The sequence below is a fragment of the Panulirus ornatus genome, chromosome 57 (assembly GCF_036320965.1).
Source record: "Panulirus ornatus isolate Po-2019 chromosome 57, ASM3632096v1, whole genome shotgun sequence".
Classification (NCBI taxonomy): domain Eukaryota; kingdom Metazoa; phylum Arthropoda; class Malacostraca; order Decapoda; family Palinuridae; genus Panulirus; species Panulirus ornatus.
Genome location: NC_092280.1, coordinates 31,537,716 through 31,549,967, shown reverse-complemented (window position 1 = coordinate 31,549,967; position 12,252 = coordinate 31,537,716). Strand labels below are relative to the sequence as shown.

The window sequence follows — 12,252 nt, the reverse complement described above, 5'->3', positions numbered from 1 at the left end:
TGTCAGGAAGTTAATTCTAGACTGATGTGGGTAAAATTGAAAGTGGATGGCAAGAGATGATTGATTAATTAGCATTGCTTATGCACCTAGCCATGGGAAGAAAGACCATGAGAGGCAATTGTTTTGGGAGCAGCTGATCGAGTTTGTCAGCAGCTTTGATGTGAGAGACTGAGTAATGGTTGCTTTGAAAACGAAGATGAGTAATGTGGTGGTTGAGGGTATAATTGGGGGGCGTGAGATATTCAGTATTATGAATTGAAATGGTGAAGAACTTGTTAAGTTGTCTGTTGAAAAAGGACTGATGATTGGAATACCTGGATTAAAAAGAGGGACATACACAAGTATACATATGTAAGTAGGAGAGATGGTCAGCAGACATTATTAGATTCAATATTAATTGATTTTTTCATAATTGATCATCGTTTCCCGCAGTAGCAAGGAAACGCGTGGAACAGACTTACGAAAAGCCACACCCACCCACATACATTCTCTATCTGTTATGTGTAATGCACTGAAACTGCAGTTACCTGTCTACAACCAGGCCCCACATTGGTTTACCCCGGACACCTCACATGCCCAGGTTCAGTCCATTAACAGCACGTCAACCCAGATATACCCCGTTGTTCCAGTTGATTTATTCCATTCACGCCATTCACCCTCCTGCATGTTCAGGCCGCAATTGCCCAGAATCTTTTTCTCTCCATCCTTTTATCTCCAGTTTGGTCTCCCCATTCTTCTTGTTCCCTCCTTTTCTGATAAATATATCTTTGTCAACCTTTTTTCCTCACTCATTCTCTATATGTTCAACCCATTTCAGCACACCCTCTTCTGCTTTCTCGACCATACTCTTTTTATTACCACATTACCGCACTCATCAACTTGTTACTTAGTCAGTGAAACCACCTCACACCATATTTGTCCTCAAACATTTCATCTCCAACACATCCATGCTCATATGCACAGTCTTATCTATAGCCCATGCTATACATTCATATGATATTGCTTGGTCTACTATTCCTTCAAACATAACCACTACCAATCTCAGTGACCACCCTCTGCAGTTTCTCACTCGAATCAGCCACCAGTGCTGTCATCGGCGAACAACTGATTCACTTCCTAGGCCCTCTCATCCCCAACGGACTGCAAACTAACCCCTCTCTCCAAAACTCTTGCATTACCACCCTAACCACCCCATCCATAAACACATTAAATAACCATGGGGACATCACACACCCCTGCCGCAGACCGACCTTCATTGGGAACCAGTCACTCTTTTCTCTTCCTGCTGGTACACATGCCGTACACCCTTGATAAAAACTTCTCTGCTTCAAGCAGCTTACCTCCCACATCGTATACTCTTAGGACCTTCCACAAAGCATCTCTATCCACCCTGTCATATACCTTCTCCAGATCCATAACTGCCACATACAAAGCCATTTGTTTTTCTAAGTATTTCTCACACACATGCTTCAAAGCAAACACCTGATCCACACATCCCATACCACTTCTGAAACTACACTGCTCCTCCCCAATCTGAAACTCTGTACATGCCTTCATCCTCTCATCAGTACCCTCCCTTACAATTTTCTAGGAATACTTGACCAAACTTATGCCTCTGTAGTTTGAACACTCACCTTTATCCCCTTTGCCTTTGTACATTGGCAATATACATGCATTCCGCCAATCCTCCGGCACTTCACCATGATCCATACGTATATTGAATATCCTTATCAACCAATCAATAACACAGTCACCCTCTTTCTTAATAAATTCAACTGAAGAACCTTCCAAACCTGCCTCTTTGCACACCACCTCAACCAAAATGCCCTACATCTGCCACTCTATCATCAAAGACATTCAACAAACCTTCAGAGTACTCACTCCATCTCCTCCTCACTTCATCACTACCAGTTATCACTTCCCCCTTGCCCCCTTCACTGGTGTTCTTATTTGTTCTCTTATCTTATGCATGTTATTTACCTTCTTCCAAACATCATTTTATTATTATTACATTGGAGACTTTACTCATGTACATATGAAGGCTGGGCATTAATTGAAATATATTGAGGATTATGAAAAGGAGAACGAAGAAATAAAGTATTTCTGAATTTTAGAGAAAGTGAAAAACCTGTCTTTCAAAATGTGCCAATTTATAGTTATTGGGAAAAACATGAGAAGGTAGACAGTTCCAAAGCTTCAAGGTGTAGGGAAAGAAACAGTTATCAAAACAGTCCACCATTGAGTTGCCAACGGCCTCATGGTAATTGTGCAATGCAAGTTTCCTGACTATCACATGGTCTAGCTAGTGATGGGGGCACACAAACAGCAAGCTCTTGGGAGCAAACACCAAAGGAGTACATATAGAAGAGGGAAAGTGAACGTGGCTTAGAGCACGCAGATCAAGTTTTGACGTTAGCCTGGAAGAGTTTATGTTGAATTGCTTTCAGCTTATCTCTCTCAAATAAGGATATAGAGCTAGACCCACCCCAGATATGAGAGCAGTACTTCATAATTTATGTGTATACATGCCATACACCCTTGATAAAGAGTTTTCAGTGTTTCTAGTTGCTTTTCTCTCACACCGTATATTTTTAAGACCTTCCACAAGGAATCCCTATCATATACTTTCTCCAGATCCATAAATGCCACATACAAATCATTCTGTTTCTCTTAAGTGTTTCTCACACACATTCCTTAAAGTAAACACCAGGACCTTGCATCCTCTACCACATGTGAAACCACACTGCAGTAATCTGTACTTTCGTTCACCCTCTCATTCAATACCCTCTCATACTTCTTACCAAGTACACTCAACAAACTTACCCCTAGGGGCATGGGAGGAGGTGTGGTACGGACGGGAGTGTGTGAAAATGATCAAAGAATAGGGAAAGAAGGATTTGCAATTTTCCTGTTACCAAGAGTATGGGAGTGTTACTGAGCATGGATGGAATGGATCAAGAATAGTGTGGGTGAAAGGAAAGATTGGGCTTGTGAAATATGCATAGGTATGTGTATATGTGCCTGTGAATATGAAGACTGTATGAGGTAAGGATGAAATGAAGCTTTTCTGGAGGAATTTGAATGGCTATAAACAGTTTTGAGAATAAGAGAAACCTGGTCATTTGGCTGATATGAATGCAAAAGTCAGACAGTTGGTAAATGGGGAGTGCCTTGAGTAAATGAGAATGGCTATCTTGTGGATATTTGGCTTGAGAGGGGTTTATTCCTTGTAAACTTCTTTTTTCAGCTCAAGATGATCCACAGATAAACATGGATGAGGAATGATGGAAGAAAAGAACAAAAGGCTATGATTGAATATGTGTTAGTGGATGAAAGATTGAGAAAGGCTGTGCTGGATGCTAGAGTTGTGAGAGGATTCTTTGGAGAGACTGATTATTTGATGATTCTTGTGGGGATGAGGATCAGGGAGAATAGGAGGTATGGTGTTGGGAAGAATGAAGGGGTAAAAGTGTTGGCAAGCGAAAAGATGAATCAGGAAAAATACAGTGTGGAGTATGGAAGGAAAGTAACTGAAAGCTTAGATAAAAGTGCAGTGAATGTCGGAATGCAGTCATGTGTGAATGAGGTGTTTAAAATGTTTAGAGAAATACTTGTAAAGGTTGTGGAATCAGTAGTTGGATACAAGGTAGTGAGATACAGGAATAAAAAGGGCAATGCGTAGTGGACAGGAGATTAAAAATGTGGTGGAACAGAATGAAAAGGGCACATAGTAGATTGCTCAACAGGAATGTACCAGTGGAAGTTCAGCAGTGGGGGAGGAAAGAATACAAGATATGTAAGTGGAATGTTCAGAAGTTGATAGAGGAAAGCAAAGAAAGAGTAAATGAAGATTTTGTAAGAAAGTTAAGTGAACAGTTTTAGAATGATAAGAAACTATACTGGAAGGAGGTGGAAAAGGAAAGAGGTGGATGTAAGAGTGGAATGTTAATGTGAGAAGTAAGGAAGGGGAATTGCTGAATCAAAGGGAGGAAGTAAAAGAAAGAAAATGTGTTTTGAAGAAATGATAAATGTGGAAGAGGGGGAGTTGGCAGTTGTTACATGCATGGGTATGGAGGATGGAAGGAAGAGGATACAGGTGCAGGGGCCTATAGCAAAGAGGGAGATAAGAAGGTCAATAATGAAGCTTAAGGTAGGAAAGGCTGCTATGGATGTATGTAGCAGTTATGGGGGAATAAGTCTGTTAAGTATACCAGGAAAAGTGTATGCAAGAATATTGATTGACAGAGTTATGGAAAAGACTAAATGCAGAATAAGTGAAGATCAAGGAGGTTTAGGAAAGGTAGGGGATGTGTGGATCAGATTTTTGTATTAAAGATGACCAAGAAAAAGTATTTAGCGAAAGGTAAGAAGTTGTATGCAGCTTTTATGGATCGGCAGAAAGCATATGACAGAGTTGAATGGAATTCTTTGTGGGTATAGGGGGACAACTGTTGGATGGTGTGAAAGCCTTCTATAGAGGAGCAAATGAATGTGTAAGAGTAGATGGAGAGCTGGGCAAAAGTTTAAGGCTACATGTATCTGTGGGGCAGGGCTGTGTGATATCTGTGGCTTTTTAATATTTTTTTTCATTATACTTAATCACCGACTCCCGTGGTAGTGAGGTAGCGCAAGGAAACCCACATACACATGTATATACTTAAATGCCCATACACGCACATAAACATACACATACAATTCAATGTATACATACATACACACACACAGAGAAATACAGATATACACATGTACATATTCATACTTGCTGCCTTAGCCATTCCCATAGCTACCCTGCCATACATGAAACAGCATCATCATCATCATCATCATCCCCCCCCCCCCCCCCCCCCCCCCCCTACATATTTGTGCTTGCTACCTTCATCCATTCCCGTCACCACCCGCCACACACGACATAGCATCCCCCCACCTCTCCAACAAGTTAGCGTTAGGAAAGGACAAAAAAGGCCACATTCGTTCACATTCAGTCTAGCTGTCGTGTGTAATGCACCGACACCACAGCTCCCTTTCCACATCCAGGCCCCACAGACCTTTCCATGGTTTACCCCAGATGCTTCACATACCCTGGTTCAGTCCATTGACAGCATGTTGGCCACGGTATACTACATCGTTCCAATTTACTCCATTCCTTGCTCACCTTTCACCCTCCTGTATGTTCAGTCCCCGATCGCTCAAAATCTTTTTCACTCTATCCTTCCACCTCCAGTTTGGTCTCCCACTTCTCTTTCCCTCTACCTCTGACACATATATCCTCTTTGTCAATCTTTCCTCGCTCATTCTCTCCATGTGTCCCTACCATTTCAACACACCCTTCTGTGCTCTCTCGACCACACTCTTTTTGTTACCACCAATCTCTCTTACCCTTTCATTACTTAATCAAACCACCTCACTTCACTTATTGTCCTTCATCATTTAATTTCCAACACGTCCACCCTCCTTCACAGTACCCTATCTGTAGCCCATGCCTCGCAACCATATAACACTGTTGGAACCACTATTCCTTCAAACATACCCATTTTTGCTCTCTCAGATAATGTTCTGGCCTTCCACACATTCTTCAACACTCCCAGAACCTTCGCCGCTTCCCCCACCCTGTGACTTGCTTCCACTTCCATGGCTCCATCCACTGCTAATTCCTCTCCCAGATATCTAAAACTCTTCACTTCCTCCAGTCTTTCTCCCTTCAAACTTACCTCCCAGTTAACTTGTCCCTCAACCCTACTGATTCTAATAACCTTGCTGTTATTTATATTTACTTTCAACTTTCTTCTTTCACATACTTTCCCAAACTTAGTCACCAACTTCAGCAGTTTCTCACCCGAATCAGCCACTAGTGCTGTATCATCAGTGAACAACAACTGACTCACTTCCCAGGCTCTCTCATCCACCTCAGACTGCATACTTGCCCCTATCTCTAAAACTCTTGCATTCACCTCCCTAACCACCTCACCATAAACAAATTGGATGGTATTGCAGTTGGTAAGGATATTCACTGTATGTGTAGATCATGGTGAAGTAACTGAGTATTGGCAAAATGCATGCACAGTGCCATTGTACAAAGGCAAAGGGGGTAAAGGTGAGTGTTCAAATTACAGAGGCATATGTTTGTTGAGTATTCCTGGGAAATTATATGGGAGGGAATTGATTGAGAAGGTAAAGGCATATACAGAGCTTCAGACTGGGGAAGAGCAGTGTGGTTTCAGAAGTGGTAGAGAGTGTGTGGATCAGGTGTTTGCTTTGAAGAATGCATTTGAGAAATACTTCGAAAAACAGATGGATTTTTACATAGCATTTATGGATTTGGAGAAGGCATATGATAAGATGGATAGAAATGCTCTGTGGAAGGTTTTTAAGAGTATATGGTGTGAGAGGTAAGTTGCTAGAAGCAGTGAAAAGTTTTTACCAAGGATGTATGGCATGTGTACAAGTAGGAAGAGAGGAAAGTGATAGGTTCCCAGTGAATGTCGGTTTGTGGCAGGGGTTTGTGATGTCTCCATGGTTGTTTGATTTGTCTGTGGATGGGGTGGTTAGGGTGGTGAATGCAAGAGTTTTGGAGAGAGGGGCAAGTATGCAGTCTGTTGTGGATGAGAGGGCTTAGGAAGTGAGTCAGTTGTTGTTCGATGATGATACCGCGCTGGTGGCTGATTCAGGTGAGAAACTGCAGAAGTTGGTGACTGAGTTTGGTAAAGTATGTGAAAAAAGAAAGCTGAGAGTAAATGTGAATAAAAGCAAGGTTATTAGGTTCAGTAGGGTTGAGGGACAAGTTAATTGGGAGGTAAGTTTGAATGGAGAAGAAATGGAGGAAGTGAAGTGTTTTAGATATCTGGGAGTGGACTTAGCAGCAGATGGAATCATGGAAGCTGAAGTGAGTCACAGGGTTGGGGAGGGAGCAAAGGTTCTGTGAGCGTTGAAGAATGTGTGGAAGGTGAGAACATTATTTCGGAGAACAAAAGTGTGTATGTTTGAAGGAATAGTAGTTCCAACAATGTTATATGGTTGTAAGGCATGGGCTATACATAGGGTTGTGCAGAGGAAGGTGGATGTGTTGGAAATGAAGTGTTTGAGGACAATGTGTGGTGTGATGTGGTTTGATTAAGTTAGTAATGAAGAGGTAAGAGAGAGGTGTGGTAATGAAAAGAGTGTGGTTGAGAGAGCAGAAGAGGGTGTGTTGAAATGGTTTGGTCATATGGAGAGAATGAGTGAGGAAAGTTTGACAAAGAGGATATATGTGTTAGAGGTGGAGGGAAGAAGGAGAAGCGGGAGACAAATTGGAGGTGGAAGGATGGAGTGAAAAATATTTCGAGTGATCATAGCCTGAACATACAGGAGGGTGAAAGGTGGGCAAGGAATAGAGTGAATTGGAATGATGTGGTATACCAGTGTGGATGGGCTGTCATTGGATTGAACCAGGGCATGTGAGGTAAACCATAGAAAGGTCTGTGAGGCCTGGATGTGGAAAAGGAGCTGGGGTTTTGATGCATTACACATGACAACTAGAGACTGAGTGTGAACGATTGTGGCCTTTTTTCTCAGTTCCTGGCGCTACCTCGTTGGAGAGGTGGGGGGGATGCCATGTCATGTGTGGTGGGTGGTGACGGGAATGGATGAAGGTAGCAAGCACAAATATGTACAAGTGTATGTATGTATATATATATATATATATATATATATCTTTTCTTTTCTTTTCTTTCATACTATTAGCCATTTCCCGCATTAGCGAGGTAGCGTTAAGAACAGAGGACTGGGCCTTTGAGGGAATATCCTCACCTGGCCCCCTTCTCTGTTCCTTCTTTTGGAAAAAAAAAAAAAAAAAAAAAAAAAAAAGAAATATATATATATATATATATATATATATATATATATATATTTGGGAGCGGGGGGCTGGAAATCCTCCCCTCTTGTGTTTTTTTTTTTTTTTCCGAAAGAGGGAACAGAGAAGAGGGCCAGATGAGGATATTCCCTCAAAGGCCCAGTCCTCTGTTCTTAACGCTACCTCGCTATCGCGGGAAATGGCGAATAGTTTGAAAAAAAAAAAAAAATATATATATATTTATATATATATATGTATATATATATATATATATATATATATATTTTTTTTTTTTTTTTTTTTTTTTTTTTATACTTTGTCGCTGTCTCCCGCGTTTGCGAGGTAGCGCAAGGAAACAGACGAAAGAAATGGCCCAACCCCCATACACACGTACATACACACGTCCACACACGCAAATATACATACCTACACAGCTTTCCATGGTTTACCCCAGACGCTTCACATGCCTTGATTCAATCCACTGACAGCACGTCAACCCCTGTATACCACATCGCTCCAATTCACTCTATTTCTTGCCCTCCTTTCACCCTCCTGCATGTTCAGGCCCCGATCACACAAAATCTTTTTCACTCCATCTTTCCACCTCCAATTTGGCCTCCCTCTTCTCCTCGTTCCCTCCACCTCCGACACATATATCCTCTTGGTCAATCTTTCCTCACTCATTCTCTCCATGTGCCCAAACCATTTCAAAACACCCTCTTCTGCTCTCTCAACCACGCTCTTTTTATTTCCACACATCTCTCTTACCCTTACGTTACTTACTCGATCAAACCACCTCACACCACACATTGTCCTCAAACATCTCATTTCCAGCACATCCATCCTCCTGCGCACAACTCTATCCATAGCCCACGCCTCGCAACCATACAACATTGTTGGAACCACTATTCCTTCAAACATACCCATTTTTGCTTTCCGAGATAATGTTCTCGACTTCCACACATTTTTCAAGGCTCCCAAAATTTTCGCCCCCTCCCCCACCCTATGATCCACTTCCGCTTCCATGGTTCCATCCGCTGACAGATCCACTCCCAGATATCTAAAACACTTCACTTCCTCCAGTTTTTCTCCATTCAAACTCACCTCCCAATTGACTTGACCCTCAACCCTACTGTACCTAATAACCTTGCTCTTATTCACATTTATTCTTAACTTTCTTCTTCCACACACTTTACCAAACTCAGTCACCAGCTTCTGCAGTTTCTCACATATATATATATATATGTATATGGTGAAATGTATATGTACCTCTTCTCTGGTTTGGATGGTATTGCAGTGGAATTTATTAAAAAAGGGGTGACTGTATTGTTGATTGGTTGGTAAGGTTATTTAATGTATGTATGATTCGTGGTGAGGTGCCTGAGGATTGGTGGAATGCTTGCATAGTGCCATTGTACAAAGGCAAAGGGGATAAGAGTGAGTGCTCAAATTACAGAGGTATAAGTTTGATGAGTATTTCTGGTAAATTATATGGGAGGGTATTGATTGAGAGGGTGAAGGCATGTATAGAGCATCAGATTGGGGAAGAGGAGTGTGGTTTCAGAAGTAGTAGAGGATGTGTGGATCAGGTGTTTGCTTTGAAGAATGTATGTGAGAAATACTTAGAAAAGCAAATGGATTTGTATGTAGCATTTATCCCTGGGGATAGGGGAGAAAGAATACTTCCAACGTATTCCCTGCGTGCTGTAGAAGGCGACTAAAAGGGGAGGAATCGGGTGGCTGGAAATCCTCCCCTCTCGTTTTTTTTAAATTTTCCAAAAGAAGCAACAGAAGGGGGCTAGGTGAGGATATTCCCTCAAAGGCCCAGTCCTCTGTTCTTAACGATACCTCGCTATCGCGGGAAATGGCGAATAGTACGAAAGAAAAGATTTGCGTGTGTGGACATTTATGTACATTCATGTGTATGTGGGTGGGTTGGGACATTCCTCATCTGTTTCCTTGCTCTACCTTGCTAATGTGGGAAATGGCGGTTAAGTTTGGAGGGTATTGCAGTGGAATTTATTAAAAAAAAGGGGGTGACTGTGTTGTTGATTGGTTGGTAAGGATATTCAGTGCATGTATGATTCATGGTGAAGTGCCTTAGGATTGGCGGGATGCATGCATAGTGCCATTGTACAAAGGCAGAGGGGATAAAGGTGAGTGTTCAAATTACAGAGGTAGAAGCTTGTTGAGTATTCCTGGGAAATTATATGGGAGGGTATTAATTGAGATGGTAAAGGCATGTACAGAGCATCAGATTGGGGAAGAGCACTGTGGTTTCAGAGGTGGTAGAGGATGTGTGGATCAGGTGTTTGCTTTGAAGAATGTATGTGAGAAATACTAAGAAAAACAGATGGATTTGTATGTAGCATTTATGGATCTAGAGAAGGCATATGATAGAGTTGATAGAGATGCTTTGTGGAAGGTATTAAGAGTATATGGTGTGGGAGATAAGTTGTTAGAAGCATTGGAAAGTTTTTACCAAGGATGTAAGGCATGTGTATGAGTAGGAAGAGAGGAAAGTGATTGGTTCCCGGTGAATGTCAGTTTGTGGCAGGGGTGTTTGATGTCTCCATGGTTGTTTGATTTGTTTATGGATGGGATGTTAAGACAGATGAATGCAAGAGTTTTGGAGAGAGGGGCAAGTATGCAGTCTGTTGTGGATGAGAGGACTTGGGAAGTGAGTCAGTGGTTGTTTGCTGATGATACAGCACTGGTGGCTGATTCGGGTGAGAAACTGCAGAAGGTGGTGACTGAGTTTGGTAAAGTGTGTGAAAGAAGGAAGTTGAGAGTAAATGTGAATAAGAGCAAGGTTATTAGGCTCAGTAGGGTTGAGGAGCAAGTTGATTGGGAGGTAAGTTTGAATGGAGAAAACCTGAAGGAATTGAAGTGCTTTAGATATTTGGGAGTGGATCTAGCAGCAGATGTAACCATGGAAGTGGAAGTGAGTAGAGGGTGGTGGATGGAGCGAAGGTTCTGTGAGCGTTGAAGAATGTGTGGAAGGCGAAAATGTTATCTTGGAGAGCAAAAGTGTGTATGTTTGTAGGAATAGTGGTTCCAACAATGTTATATGGTTTCGAGGCATGGGCTATAGATAGGGTTGTGCGGAGGAAGGTGGATGTGTTGGAAATGAAATGTTTGAGGGCAATATGTGGTGTGAGGTGGTTTGATCAAGTAAGTAATGAAAGGATAAGAGGGATGTGTGGTAATAAAAAGAATGTGGTTGAGAGAGCAGAAGAGAGTGTAATGAAATGGTTTGGTCACATGGAGAGAATTAGTGAGGAAAGATTGACAAGGAGGATAAGGTAAGGTAAGAGGGTTTTAGAAATGTCTACAAAAGACACTTAACAATATTAAAAGGAATTGAACCATACAAGCTCATAGTCCATGAAATTTAACCACATGTGCTGAAGATGTGTGTAGATACTATTCAGCCATTCATTGGAGAGCAGCAAAGTGTCAAGGGAATGACAAAGGGCAAACATCATACCTGTATATAAGGAAGGAGACCAGTTTTGATAATGAGTGTGATTTGTGAGTTTCTGGAAAAGGTATCTTGGGAACAAATGGATGACTTTCTACAAAGTAGAAATTACATAAGTGTGAGACATTACAGTATTAGGAAAAAGAGGTCATGTGTATTAAACCTCTTAGATTTCTTTGAGCTCTTTCTGAGGCAAAAGGGTAAGCTAGGTGGATTGTTTGTGTATGGACTGGCAGAAGGCATTTGATGCTGAACTGCATAGGAATGCTGATTTAAGAAACTGTATCACTAGGCTGCAATAAGGAGGAAACTCCTTCTGTGGATAGTTTATATCAGTGGAAAGGAATAAAGGACATGTGTTAGAGGATCCTTCTCCAAATGGGTTGAGGTAACCACTGGAACACCATGGGGATCTGTTCTGGGATTATTACTCTTTTTGGTCTATTTAAATTGCATACTTTAAGGTATGGGCTCCTACCTGAATATGTTTGAAGATGATTTGAAGGTCATTAGGAAAGTGAGAAAACAAGGGGGGTTGAAACAACTTACAGAGGGTTCTAAATAGACTCCAATGTTGTCTTATATGTGGTATATGAAATTCAGTCTAAGCATCTGTAAAGTAATGAGAATGGAACAGAGTGAAAGAAGGCCTCAATATGATTATTATTTAGCCAGAAACAAGCATTAGGATTCTTTATGTGAGAACATGGGAGTCAACATCACCCCCGATCCTGTTGCCGAAGTCCCACATTAGAAGAAAAGTTGAGTAGAAAAATATTTTGTCAGCAAATTTTAGAATATCTTTCAAGTATCTGGATAAAGAAATAATTAGGAAGGTGTTCATATCCTACATAAGGCTAAAACTAGAATATGCATCTCAGGGGTGGTTAACACCAAAAGAAGCACAAAGAGCTTATTGAAAAGGTTAAGTGGAGGGCAACGT

The 12,252-nt window shown here is 41.5% G+C and overlaps 1 protein-coding gene across 6 annotated transcripts in view; it reads left to right on the top strand.

Moving 5' to 3' along the window:
• The window catches only part of LOC139766420 (uncharacterized), a 144,810-nt gene that overhangs the window by 58,809 nt on the left and 73,749 nt on the right, over positions 1-12,252 (top strand). The gene's annotated exons all lie outside the window — the stretch shown is intronic.